Here is a 13,058-nt window from a genome sequence, read left to right on the forward strand (position 1 = left end):
ATCAGGAGAAAAATTCGTTCAGTCTCAAATTTTTGTACAATGGTAGGAGGGAATGTCATGAACAGCATACTAAAAATCCCCAACTGTGAGGTGGTGGGTGGGAGTTTGGAGGTCACTATTTTATGTTTTTCTTGAATAACTCGAAAACCACGCCTTCTAGCGAAAATGTTTCCTAGTACAAATTAAACGACTTTAAATTTCCTACAGAAAATACCTTACTATTTTTTTCTAGGCCTAATAGTTTCCGCGTTGTAGGGGATGGGTGAATAGCAAGTTATTAGAAATAGTGTCTTAATGGTATAAAATTAATGTTTCTGTTAAACGAAGATGGTTAAGAACAAGTATTAAATGTGTGTACCACGTCTAAATGCAAAAAATCTCTACTAAGGGATAAATTGTGTTCTGGGGGTGTAACAGGGTGGAAAGGGCAGGGGTGAAGATAGAAGTGCGAGGGAAGGTAGGTCGCTACGGCGTTTTGTGTCACGCAGTTCACTCGTTCATAGGTCTGCAAACTGAAGAGGGAGCAGATGATTTCTCACTCCATTTATTCCACTGCGTCACAAGAAGCACCTACAGAACGTTTCACGAAGTTACATCAACCCTCCGCAGTGCGCCTTATCAACCACTGGCGACGCAGTGCGCAGACGTGCCCACGTTTATTTTCCACAAACTTTATTAGCACTGTATGGAGAATAGATATGAGCTACTAATAATATTAGCGCAAAAAACACGTATGGACAGAATCTACGTAAATCTCTGTACCCTGTTCGAGACTGCTAGAGGGGAAACTAATTCTTAGTTACCCTGTACGGCAACTGTAACGTTCTTCCCAGAAAGGCATCTTCACCACACCAAGAGTGCTGCTCGTTTTTCAGTTTACAGACTGACTATACCTTCACAGGATCTGCTGTCCAGTTGTCTTATGTGAGCAGACAAAATAAACTCACTGAGGTCGTGCTTATATAATGGAGTTATTTTCAGTTTATAAAAAGGGTACTTATTTGCAACTGTTAAGTGAGCTTGTTTGTAAAATACGTTCCTATAAATATAAACAGCGCCTGAGAAGTGTATAATTTGTGAGGATGATGTCAGTGACCTTTACAGTGTTGGTAAGGGGACTGGATTGGTAAATGTGGCACCTCGCTGCTGTCTATCGTTGGCAACGTATTGTAAAGCCTTTTAACTGTGTTGTAGTCACTGAATTAATGAATGACCAGAATGTTACTACACTTTCCTCACTAATAATCGTTTTACTGCATAACTCTATTCCATACAGGAACTGCTCGCGCCTTTAGAGTGGACTTGACTGAGTGGCACCCCTTAACACACATCCACAGTATACCTTCCAAGGGAGTGTGAATATGTCTGATGGAATGGGACTGATAGTGTTCCACTCTAGGGCAGTAATTTGATGCAATGCAGTGCGTAACTTATGTTAAAGTATCTGAAGTTCCATAAGACTCAGGTGACCTGATTCTGTTGCAGAGGGAGACAATCTAGGCTTCTGGACGTCTTCAAATAATTGGGGGCGCCAAGAGTTGATACCCTTCATGCTGGAAAAGTATTCTAGCCAGTGATAGTCCGCAAAATGAAACTGACGGCGAAAATGAAACTGACATTGTCGAATACATATTGACAGCATGTTACAGTTGGGGTAGGCTCTCCAGTGTGGTAGACACTTCACAGCTCCAGCTGTTGAACTTTTTGTACAAAATAGCTCACTTAACAACTACATATAAGTACGCATTTAATAACTAGATGTAATTCCGTTGTATAAAGACAAGCTCAATAAACTATTTTGTTTACGTACGTGACAGAACTGGACAGCAAATGGTATGAGGTATAGGCTATCTGCAAAATGAAAAGCGAGCAGCGCTCGTGATGGGGTAAGTTGCCTTTCTCGATAGAACGCTACAGTTGCCGTGCCCTACAGGATGACTAAGAATCAGTGTCTCCTTTAGAAGTCAAGAGTAGTGTGCAGAGATTCATGCAGATTATGTCCATGTACCTTGCTTGCGCTAGTATTATTAGTAACTAATATGTTTTCTAGGCAGTGTTTATGGAGTTCGTGGAAAATAAACATCCATGAGGCGTGCTGCTGAGGGTCGGTATAACTTCGTGAAACACTCTGTATTTGCTTCCTGTGACGTAGTGGTTTCGTTAGGGTGGGAAATAACATGTTCCTCTTCAGTTAGCAGATATATGAAGAGAGTGAATTGCATGAACACGATCCGAAGATCTACTTTACCTCGCGCTTCTACCCTGTTACAGTCCAGAACACAATTTATCCCTTAGTACCGCTCTACTGCACTTAGACGTGGTACACTCATTTAATATACTATTAAAAACTGTTTTTAATAATTTGCGATTTTTCCATCGTCTACAACGCGGAAACTTAGTCCTAGAGAAAAGGAATAGGACATTTGTGTAGGAACTTCAATGTTTTGTACTGGCAAACATTTTCGTTAGAAGCAGCGATTTTCGAGTTATCCAAGAAAAATTTAAAGAAGTGACCTTTAACCACCACGCACACACCCCACCGGTTTGGATTTTTGTTATGTTGTTCATGGCACGCCTTCCTACCACTGTACAGAAATTTGCCTTTTTCTGCCCAATCGACGTTTTTTTGTTCGTCATTGACTGTGCTACGGGTGAAGCGCGGCTGGCTGCATGCCGGCAGCACCAAACCTGTCAGTCACAAAGTAGTTTTAATAGGAGTGCACCGCTAATTTGCTCTTGCACCATCCTTTGGTCAAGAGCGTAATGACGCTCCCAGGCGCAGTGCCCTAACGGATTTCCGAACGTTCATGTCACTTCTCTGTTTTTCGTTGTCTTCTTTCGATGTTTACTGTTTCTGCGATGGAATCAAAATAAAGGTGGAAGTGGTAACAATTTATTCCTGCGGAATATATTTGGCTCATTCTTACCTTCAGATGGTGGACTACATCGCTTATTACTTTATTGTAATTCCGTGTGTACGGAAAGCACAATTTTTCTGTGTTTAGTTTAGTTGCAGTTTTACATGCGAGACATTGTTTTGTGTATTTAGTTGTTCCGTTCTGTACAAGGCGTAGGGCACTCAGAGTAACGTCGTACTTGTGAAGCGCGGAAGACTATACCATGCTTACATTTCCTCGTTGGTACTCTATATATTTCTAATAACGGATTGAGTATACTTTTACTGGAGACGACTGGGTACGTTTGCGTCGAGGACACATTAAGTGATGCCACTTGTGCATTAAAATTGAAACTTTAATGATGTCATATGGGAGATACATGCAAGAAATGAACGAACTGGAAAACCTGGTATGTCCTCAGCCACGTGTCATAGGAGTACGATAATGAACACCCTCTTTTTCTCCTGCAGCCTACCGTGTTCAGTAAGACAAAAAGGTGTTCGACTGTCTCCGAAGTTATCTACTTACACTAGTCGTAATCAGCACATCTGAGACGCCGTTGAAAGGATTTTATCACTCTGGATCCTGCTCTGTTCAATCTCATTGCATTAAGAGGCCGTTGTTTGTTTCTTGCATGACATTCCCTCTCATTTTACGGTGTACAGAGGAACTAGTGGGACTTAATGAGCTCTCATCTTTCCCCTTGTCGTATGACTTTCGACTGGTTCGATGCTGTTCTGCACCGCAGACGATCTTCTAAAAATATATTAATGTTTGCATGTTTACTACACCCAACGCCCTTTTCAATCTGGTGATCAAGTTCCAATATTTGATGCTCGTGCAAATGTTCCTATAGCCGTATTTGTCAGTGCCAGGTTAACTGTTTCTGCACGCCTTCGTATGATGTCCACTAATTGGTAGGAGCTATCCGGAAACTTCGTCCGTATTAATTATTTATTTTTCATGTCTTATTTCATCGGTCTATATATTTTGTAAGGTGTTAATCAGCCTGATGTTACACAGGCTTCTAGTTACATCTACTCCAGTTTTCTAAACTAGTTACACGTACTCCAGTTTTATAAAGATCCACTTTTCACTTAGCGCTTCAAACTTTAAGTACACGCGCTGTTTTTGCGAACAGTCACATCTGGTGTCTAGGAGGGCCCCAACAGGATTTAGGTATGCTTATAAATAATTATTGAAAATAACTTGCATATTGATATATACATAATATTATTTATTATTTAAATCGCTTATTGTGATTACAATAATCAGTCTTAAAAAGACATTTTGAGTTACTACAAAAGCATGTGTTTTTAGTTCTTTATTTTTGTAGTGCAGATTGAATGACATAAAAATCAACTCAAAAATTAACTTCTAATTAAACCCTTTTTTAACAGAATTGTGAAGGAGACGAGGTACTGGCGGAAGTAAAGCTGTGAGGACGGGTCGTGAGTCGTGACAATTTCAGGTTTGATTGATTGTTGATTCACAGACACTTCGTAATGCATAGAAGATGGTAAAACTACACGTTTATGCTCCTTTGGAACGAATGACACCAACGCCTTGTCTCGCACAAATCCTAATAATGATGATTCAGTGGGTCTTCTTTTATTAGGCAAAAACGCACGAGGAATTTCTCGTTTGTTTTTCGTGCAGTACCCACTTATGTTAGTCCTCGGTTAAATAATTCATCTAGATGTAAACCAACTGTCTCCGGTGATATTTATATTAGTTGCATAGAATGGCTCTGCAAGTTTTAGCACATTCTACGTTGGCACTGCGAAAGGGATATTTCTTTAGGTAAACAGTTTTCCCGAGTATATAAACGCATTATATAAGTAATGAATTTCTGCATTGCAAATACAATGCATTTTCAGACCATATTTTCCAGGCGTACTTGTGATAAACATTCTGAAAGAGCTCCTTCCCCGAAATTTTACCAACATTTCATCAACACACAAATATCCCGAACAAGAATAGTTCACGCTGCAGCTGCCAATAAACTTTTCAAAATTTTCTCGTGTCAGGGCCAGTTTATCTGTAGATTTTCTTTCTTCTCTTGTGTTGATTACGTTGAAGTGAATAAATAAAAATCTGTTTATTTCCATTACACATCGAAAAATATCTCTACCTGTAAAACCAGTTGCCCATAGCGATTTAGCATGTTCATGAATTGACTTGAATATCGAAGTAAACAGAATAATCAAAGGTAAGCTCGTAATTCACAGCAATCAATGTTTTTAGCAGAACACAGTCGTAATGATGGAATTGAATATTTGCCCATTTTTTTGTTGGTATAGTACACGACAGTCCGCCACATAATTGGTAAGTAATGGTTCCCAGCTCTCCATTGGCGACATTTCATTTTTACAAGCAGCTGGTCCATTCAATCCTGCTCCCTCTCGTACGATATTGTCGTATGCGAGGTGAATGTGGGGCAGACATACTCCATTTATATCTGTTCTTACCGCAAAAATAGTTCCATGTGCTTTCTTCTTCTCCTTCCTCTTCACAAGAAGAGCCTCACTTTACTCGATCTCTGAATCAGAAAGGTGTTCACTGTGTAGCGAATCGTGATCACTAATATCAACAACTTCCTCTTCTTCTGTGTTATTTCTTTCTAGGTTTTGACTTCTGAGTCAGTGCCTTTTTCTAACCGTCGTAAAATGCCCCCACCACGGAAAAAGCGAGCTATTGTTACAAGTAACTGAAACAAAAGGAAATGATTGTATTCGCATATTGTGAATAAATACTAAGTAAAGGCACGCGTGGGGACTACAGAAACCCCAAGTGTAAAACAGGTATGTACTTCGAGAGAGCGCGGCGCACTTCCACCTGTCACATGCCTCCATGCTACACTGAGGATACCTAAAATAGCAAGTCTGGTGCGCCAACAATAGAAATTGTAAACAATGTACTAGTAGCTGTATTTTAAAGTCACATGTAGTATGAAAATATGCCACTGAATCTACTTGCAAAATTATATAACCGTACGAGACACCTCAGAATATATTACGTTAACATTGAGATGCGTGAAAACGTAACTTTTGCTGTAAACCGACTGCAAATTACCCAGATTAAACTCGCCCAATGTTTGATAATAGGAGAACTTAGCGACTTCAGAGAAACTTTAAACATAATTTCAAATCTTTTATGAATTTTTTTTTCGCTTACATACTTTACGTCAAAGAATGGAGGGTTTACGAGGGTTTTATAATAATATGCATGTTGCAACTAACGGTCGAATCCAAAAACGTTCTCACCCCAAGACCATCTTAAAGAGTATGCCTATCCTACCCAGTTAAAAACACCTTGGAGCAACAGACTGATAACGTGCTTCATTTTAATTGGCGTTGCCGTGTGGCCGAGCGGTTCTAGGCGCTACAGGTTCGAATCCTGCCTCGGGCATGGATGTGTGTGATGTCCTTGTTAATTAGGTTTAAGTAGTTCTAAGTTCTAGGGGACTGATGACCTTAGAAGTTAAGTCCCATAGTGCTCAGAGCCATTTGAATCATTTTGCTAAATTCGGCACGAATTAAGTAAAACTCGCCGATTACCTTAGGGGTAGAGGGGTAAATAAAGAGGCCACTGCGGGGTTAGAGGATGTGAGAGGGAATGTTCTATTGTTCGTCTTTCAGTGCTGACAACTCGGTGCGATCAGCTACTTAAAATTTTTGACGCAGTTGTAACATGACTTTGTGAATGCGTCTTACAGAGACGGTCATCTTCAAAAGCAGTACTTATTTGCAGCAAGGAACATTATATTAATTAATGGCCTTGAAATACAGCGCAGTGAGTAGAAACATTTGTGGCTGTATCGTATTGCATAATGTATTCAGACATAAGTGTAAGTACTGTTAATCACTTAATCATCCGCTCACACAGACAACACAACACGGCGTGTGGCAATTAAAGTGCCAAACTTTGTAGGCTCTGACAGTGGCAGAAATCTGAAACAGGGAACAGTCGACAGGGAGTGTTCCGAATGGTGCGTACTTTTATGCCAATTTATCGCGCCTTTACTGTAGCTAGCGTATAGGGGGTTCACAAAAAACTAATTTTGGTAGATTACCAATTAATAATAAGATCAATGCACGTGCGGCCCGTCTTGTCGTCCCTCCCAATGTCAAAGGATCTCTTAATTTTCTATTTTTGTTTGAGATCAAATCTGTACAAGATGTGTCTGCATTAATGATCAACTACTTTATCCAAGCCAGTCTCTTCTTCTTCTTCTTCTCCTTCTCCTTCCAGCATGCTATGGGGTAGCACAACTACTTCAAAATGGCTGTCTTTGTATCAACTCATGCCATCTACCTGTGCTTTCTAGACGTGTCTTTCTAATTCACTTCCTAGGTTTAAACCTGTGTTGCTTTTCCTTCCCACAGCGGCTTTCTGTCTTCCTGTACGTAACTTCAACGTTTCTGTTAATTTCGACATATAACACACGAAAACAGTATTTGCGTATTTCCTTCTTCTGCCGGTGAGTTGAAATTTTGAAATCAGTTTTCTGGTTTTTCTCTTTTCTCTTACGTGCAACAGTGGTAGCCTTCATAATTTTTATTGTTCCGTACGTAACAGTACATATACGTACTGTTACCGCTGCTATGAGTCGGGACTAATGCAGAAATCTGTTGGTCAAGCAACGTGTTTGTGGTTAGTCTTCAGAGTAAATACAGTTTGTTACGCTACAACTGATTTTACTTTCCTCCTGTTTTATTTTCTGTGTTTCGTTTCAGCTTTATCCGACGATCAAACACTTGTGAAATCTTCTCACCGCAGGTTAGCACAGTGACTACTTAGGAAGGGGCACAGTGAGTAAAACGAGCATCGGCGGCGGGGATAACAGTCGAGTGTAACCGATACAGCGGCTTTTCTAATTGATGGCGAAGAAGACATGCTCTTCCCAATTCTTGATTGAATTTAGTATCCTGTTTAAGGGACACGGATTGCTTGGCGCATTGCATTATGAGTCACTGCCGGTTTGCAAAAGAAATTGTATCTTACACTTAAAGGAAGGAGAGAGGAAATTTGATTCCCAATTTCTAGCCTCCATTTTCCAGTCAGGAAATGAATTTGCGGCGATGAAGAGCGGTATAATGATGCCCTTTTGTCTGAATTGATTTCCACGTCGTGCTTCGAGAGTGAAGTCCATCTCGTGGAAATTAATGAAGCTTATAACTTACGAGAGACGGCTGTTTCGTAAATTGAAGAATTTCATAGCTTTTCTTTCGTCTGCGTAATGCGAGGAACTACCTTCCTTAATAATTTTGTGCAATCTGCAACGGTATCACACTTCAGGAAAATTGTTTCGAACAGTTTTAATTATTTCCGTTCTCTGTGTGGTAGGAACTGTCTTTCCTTCCACTAGATATCTGCTGCTTCAAACTGCAAGAGTGTAATATTTAGAAGCGCAAATCCGCTGCAGCTTGTAGAAATTAGGTTACTACGAATACATCGTTGTTGCGAATTTATTATGCAAATACTCTCTCAAGGAGCACTTTATGAACTTTCCTAGCAGATTCTTGAGACCCTAACTCGGATTCTTATCTGTGGCGAGTAACACCGTATCATCTGAACGCGCATTGATGATTGAGTCTCATCAATCTGCCACAAATTTTATTTGAGTAAACAATAGTTGTTTAAGAGCATGTACTACATATTAGCGGCATCTTCTTGTAGAAGTGATAAACAGCCAAACAGTTACAAATTGGAAAAATTATTAAGACCCCTTTACCATTGTTTCAACGTGTATAAAAACGTCTTCGTGAGAAAGAAATAGCGACGACTGGATTACATGTAGCGGCAGAGGTAAGGTAAAGTATAAAGGGAGGCGTCAGTCAGATATAAAATTTCACCTCCATAATAAATTAAAACATCCATAGCATGGTTGTTGTCATATTGTACTTCCTCATCAATGCGCATCTACTGTACTTTGGTGAGGAAATACCGCATGACAATCACCAGTGCTTATTTTAATTTGTTACGAAGGTGAAATTTTATATTGGACCGACGTCTCTCGGGTATATTTTAACGCATCTGTGCCACAACGTGTAATCCAGTTGCCTATATTTCCTTCTGAAGAAGAGGTTTCCATAAACGTTAATACCATGGTAAAGGGGTTTTAATAAACCTTCCAATTTGCAACTGATTGACTGTTTACTATTTTTACAAGATGATTTCATTCTACGGTTGCTACTCCACCCATGTACAAAAATTTAAAATGTTAGGGCAGTGAAATGAAAATGAGAGCTCCTTGCCACGGTTCGCGCGGCTTCCCCCGTCGGATTTTCGAGTCCTCACTCGGGCATGTGTGTGTGTGTGTGTGTGTGTGTGTGTGTGTGTGTGTGTGTGTGTGTGTGTTGCCCTTAGTGTAAGTTAGTTTAACTCAGATTAAGTTGTGTGTAAGTCTAGTGACCGATGACCTCAGCAGTTGGTCCCTTTGTTCCTATGAACTTACCACCACCATGAAAATGAGACAGGTGGACAAACTTTCTGTTCATTATGTCAAAAGTAATCGCCATAATTGTTTTTTGCTATATTCCATTGCGACACAGAAATTTAACTGGACCTAAAACCGGACAACCCAAGAATGTTTCATTATTATTATATTACAGTTATTGTTATAATTATTATTATTATTATTATTATTATTATTCACAATACATTACAAAATACATATATTGTAGCCGCTACAACAGGAAGCATACGATGCTCACTGTTAATACTGCGAAGTCAGCCATTTCTGCGAGCCTCCAGTTTCTTTGCTAGTTATATTGTGAAGTTATACTTCTTTTCCGATTTCACGGCTTTAACAAGTTATTTCCTGTTGTTTGATTTGAGAAATTTAGCAAATTCAGCACATTGCATACGGTAGTTAAAATTCACAAATAGTTCAGCTTTCACCATTTCCACTTTATCTGTTTTCTTTCATTGCACATTTAGCATCACACCAAAAAATACGCTCTACAAACGCATTGGACGATGCCATTTTTTCTAACACATGCTGAACAAGTTCCAGCAAATTATATGCTTTGCATCTCTTAAACAATGCCACCTAGTTGTTTTAAATGTTTGAGTCTGGTAATTCTGTAATGAATGGCACTACGTCATTCAGTGCACATATTGCAAAAAAAAATCATTCAGTGCACATATTGCAAAAAAAAAATTGTTCGTCACCGTTTATATTTATCTTGAAATGATCTGTAAGTTTCGTTATGTTCACCACTTTAACGGACTCTTCGGGATTTAACTGGAGCCAAGCTTGCAAAATGGAATCTTCACTGAAGCTATTTTTCTACATATTCTAGAATCTTGGTAGACTTGATGAGCTTCTCTTTCATGTTTATATTGCGGACATTTTTTCAACTCTTATGATATCTTGAATATCGGAAGAAATTATTTCTTTGTGTATTAAAAATTTCTGTACTCAGCTACAGGAATACGGACTATTTCTGTATGTAATAATTTTCCACGTGTTTTGCGGTTGTATTAAATAAATGCATAACATTGTGGACAAAATAAATGCAAACCTCTGGGAGTGGTACTCTTCATCGTCCATTTCACTCTCGTTTTCACAGGCTACTTATGTCCAAATGAATTTGGCAGTGTTGTCTTCACCCTGCCTCAGAAAATAGGATTTCAACAATGACCAGTTCTGAGCAGTCTCTCAGAAGCAGAAAAAGAGAGTCAAAAAGCGTGCGGGAACATGCCGGAGTAGTGTGTAGTAGTCTGACAGTAGGAGCTCAAAAGTTTTTCAGCTCACTCACCTTCTTCACACTTGAAGAAAACTCATTAAATACACCAAAGACTAACGGTTCAACATTGTATGACAGTAGTTTTAGTCCATATTTCGCAGTATTGTGCAGTATATGCATGTGACAGTGTCCTGCAATAAGATGTGGTGCTTCAAATGTTTTCTTTTTTTTTTCAACTCCACTAAAACAGTTTGGTTTCTCCCTTAATTGGCAGAACAGTTGTGTGCGCCCCATAAGCTTCTTGGCTGTAGAAGTTGATGTTTCGTCAGCGTCTTCGTAAACATCTATAACAGCTGAAGTCGTTCCCATTTCTTGGTCGAAGTACTGGAAAGCAACTGGAAGTAATTTCTTATTTCCTTTATGTGAAGCATCACGGGCACTCGAAAATGGAGTTGTACCAGCTATTTTTCAGAATTTGTTGCAGAGAATGTGCAAACAATACATTCTCGACTATAGCTTTGGCCGGTCGACAGGGAATTTTGGATGATAGTTTCGAATCTTGAAACAAGAAGTGAAATAGAGTATTTCCACAGTCTTGTGAAAGGTAACTGTTATGATGTTTCACTCAATTACGTTGCTGACACATGCTCTACCTGACTCTTTCCCGCTGGTGCGAAATACCTCTGAACAGTGGAGTTTCTTAACGTACCCCACACTTCATCAGAATGAATCTTGGTACAGGCGTGATGCTTTACCGCATTCACTGTAAAACTTACCGGCATCTGTAAGAGAATCCGGTATATTCATCTTGTTTCGAAAGCCACCCCGAAAAGTCTGCTTCTTGTAGCCATTTGTCATTGATATGACACGGCACTGTTTTTTAACCTGCTGCATTTGAGAAGCTCACTATAATGCGATGTTATATACGTACACGCATCATTTAGTCACTACAATGCCGTTCTTAAACACTACAGTTTTAAACGACACACATGCCATGTGCGGTTCACCTAACACTGCCCTAAATCAAGCAACAGCGCGCAATAGTGGGCATTTGTCATTTGTTAGACAGCGGTATTCCTTCTAAAATTAGTGGATCTCTGTTGCAAGAAGCGATAGTAAAATGAAAATGTAACCTCGCGGCTTGTTTTGTTTGTTGCCGCTACACAATATAAATGTGCAAAAGAACAAATAGACATAGACTGATACTGTAAAATTGTTTTATTTTGCACGTGGAATTGATATGTAGCTGTCATAAGAAAATACAAGCTGTTATTGGACTGTCTTCCCTAGTTCGTTCTTTTGGGAGCGGTCTTCTAATGACTTGACGAGAGTGGATGAGAATGGACACCGCGGTGTAATGAAAATGAAAATGCAAAGCCTCTTCGACTACTTTGACACTGCTTGTCGAACAACTGAACGCCAACTTACATTAAAATACATACATTGCAATTCGTTGCGGCAAATCCACAGTGCTCCCAACTTGTGACACAATCTGATACAAACTATTGAAACCAAAGAATAATAAAATTGAAAAGCTTAACGGACTCCATTTTCATTAGTTGGCTTCGGTAAAAAATTTAAAAAAATGAAATTAATAAATATGAATTTGGCCTGAAGTAAGGGGGTCCGAAAACCCGTCATTTGACGTCTGGTCGGGACGTTCGACCGCGAATACCACAGTTTTTATTTAAAAACCAGACTGTCCGGCCTAAAACTGGACAGTAGGCAACCCTGCACCAAGCACTTCAAAAAATTGTATCGTATATGCTTAATGTTGACACACCTCAGCATTTATCGAAAGAGTATTATCAGTGATGAGTGTAGACCAGCTGAAAGACAAGACAGAGCATCAATAAATTTACATAAAGGGCTTGTTCATTTCCTGTAACATAAATTTGCAACAGTTATTAACCAACAAGAAATTAATATTCAATACCAGAAGAACGAAAAGTTCTTATATAAATGCATTCATTTTGTAAATACTTCATTTTTAAAAGTGTATATTTTGCCTCTCCTTGAAATGAGAGATGCTCTTAGTCATTTAAAAAAGCTGGCAACCTTAGTCATGATTTATGTATAACCGAAAATGCGTTAACAAATATTTAAGCGAATCCACTCGGAAGTCTGAGACAGCGTTAACTGACGTTACTGTCAAAGACCTAGGACAGCTGATTGTCTCACGCTAAGTGAAACACTTCAAACCCGGAGAGTTATTGGAAGCAATTCACCTAATTAACGAGGCCACACAGACTAATTTCATTCACTGAAAAAAAAAAAAAAACGACTGAACGAAAAACAATCGGTTGGCCAATCTTTTGTTAAAACCTGTCGATTTTCCCATCACGATTTGTGACATGAGATTTAACCATGCTTTGATATAATATCTCATACTTTGGTATAGGTATCGTGGTTATCGCTGAGACTACAGGTTTGCGGTTATGCCGGTTCGATATGAGTGTTAAAA

General features: G+C 39.3%; 1 protein-coding gene across 8 annotated transcripts in view; it reads left to right on the forward strand.

Moving 5' to 3' along the window:
• LOC124709976 (ran-binding protein 3) overlaps positions 1-13,058 on the forward strand; it is a 313,168-nt gene that overhangs the window by 159,800 nt on the left and 140,310 nt on the right. Inside the window, exon 5 of one of the 8 annotated variants that reach the window (XR_007005409.1) lies at positions 4,298-4,348. The exons of the other annotated variants lie outside the window; for them this stretch is intronic. The gene's annotated coding sequence lies outside the window, so the exon portion shown is untranslated. Of the gene's footprint in view, positions 1-4,297; positions 4,349-13,058 lie in introns of those variants that run through there. 8 annotated transcript variants of the gene reach the window in all.

This window comes from Schistocerca piceifrons, chromosome 1 (assembly GCF_021461385.2).
Source record: "Schistocerca piceifrons isolate TAMUIC-IGC-003096 chromosome 1, iqSchPice1.1, whole genome shotgun sequence".
Taxonomy (NCBI): Eukaryota; Metazoa; Arthropoda; class Insecta; order Orthoptera; family Acrididae; genus Schistocerca; species Schistocerca piceifrons.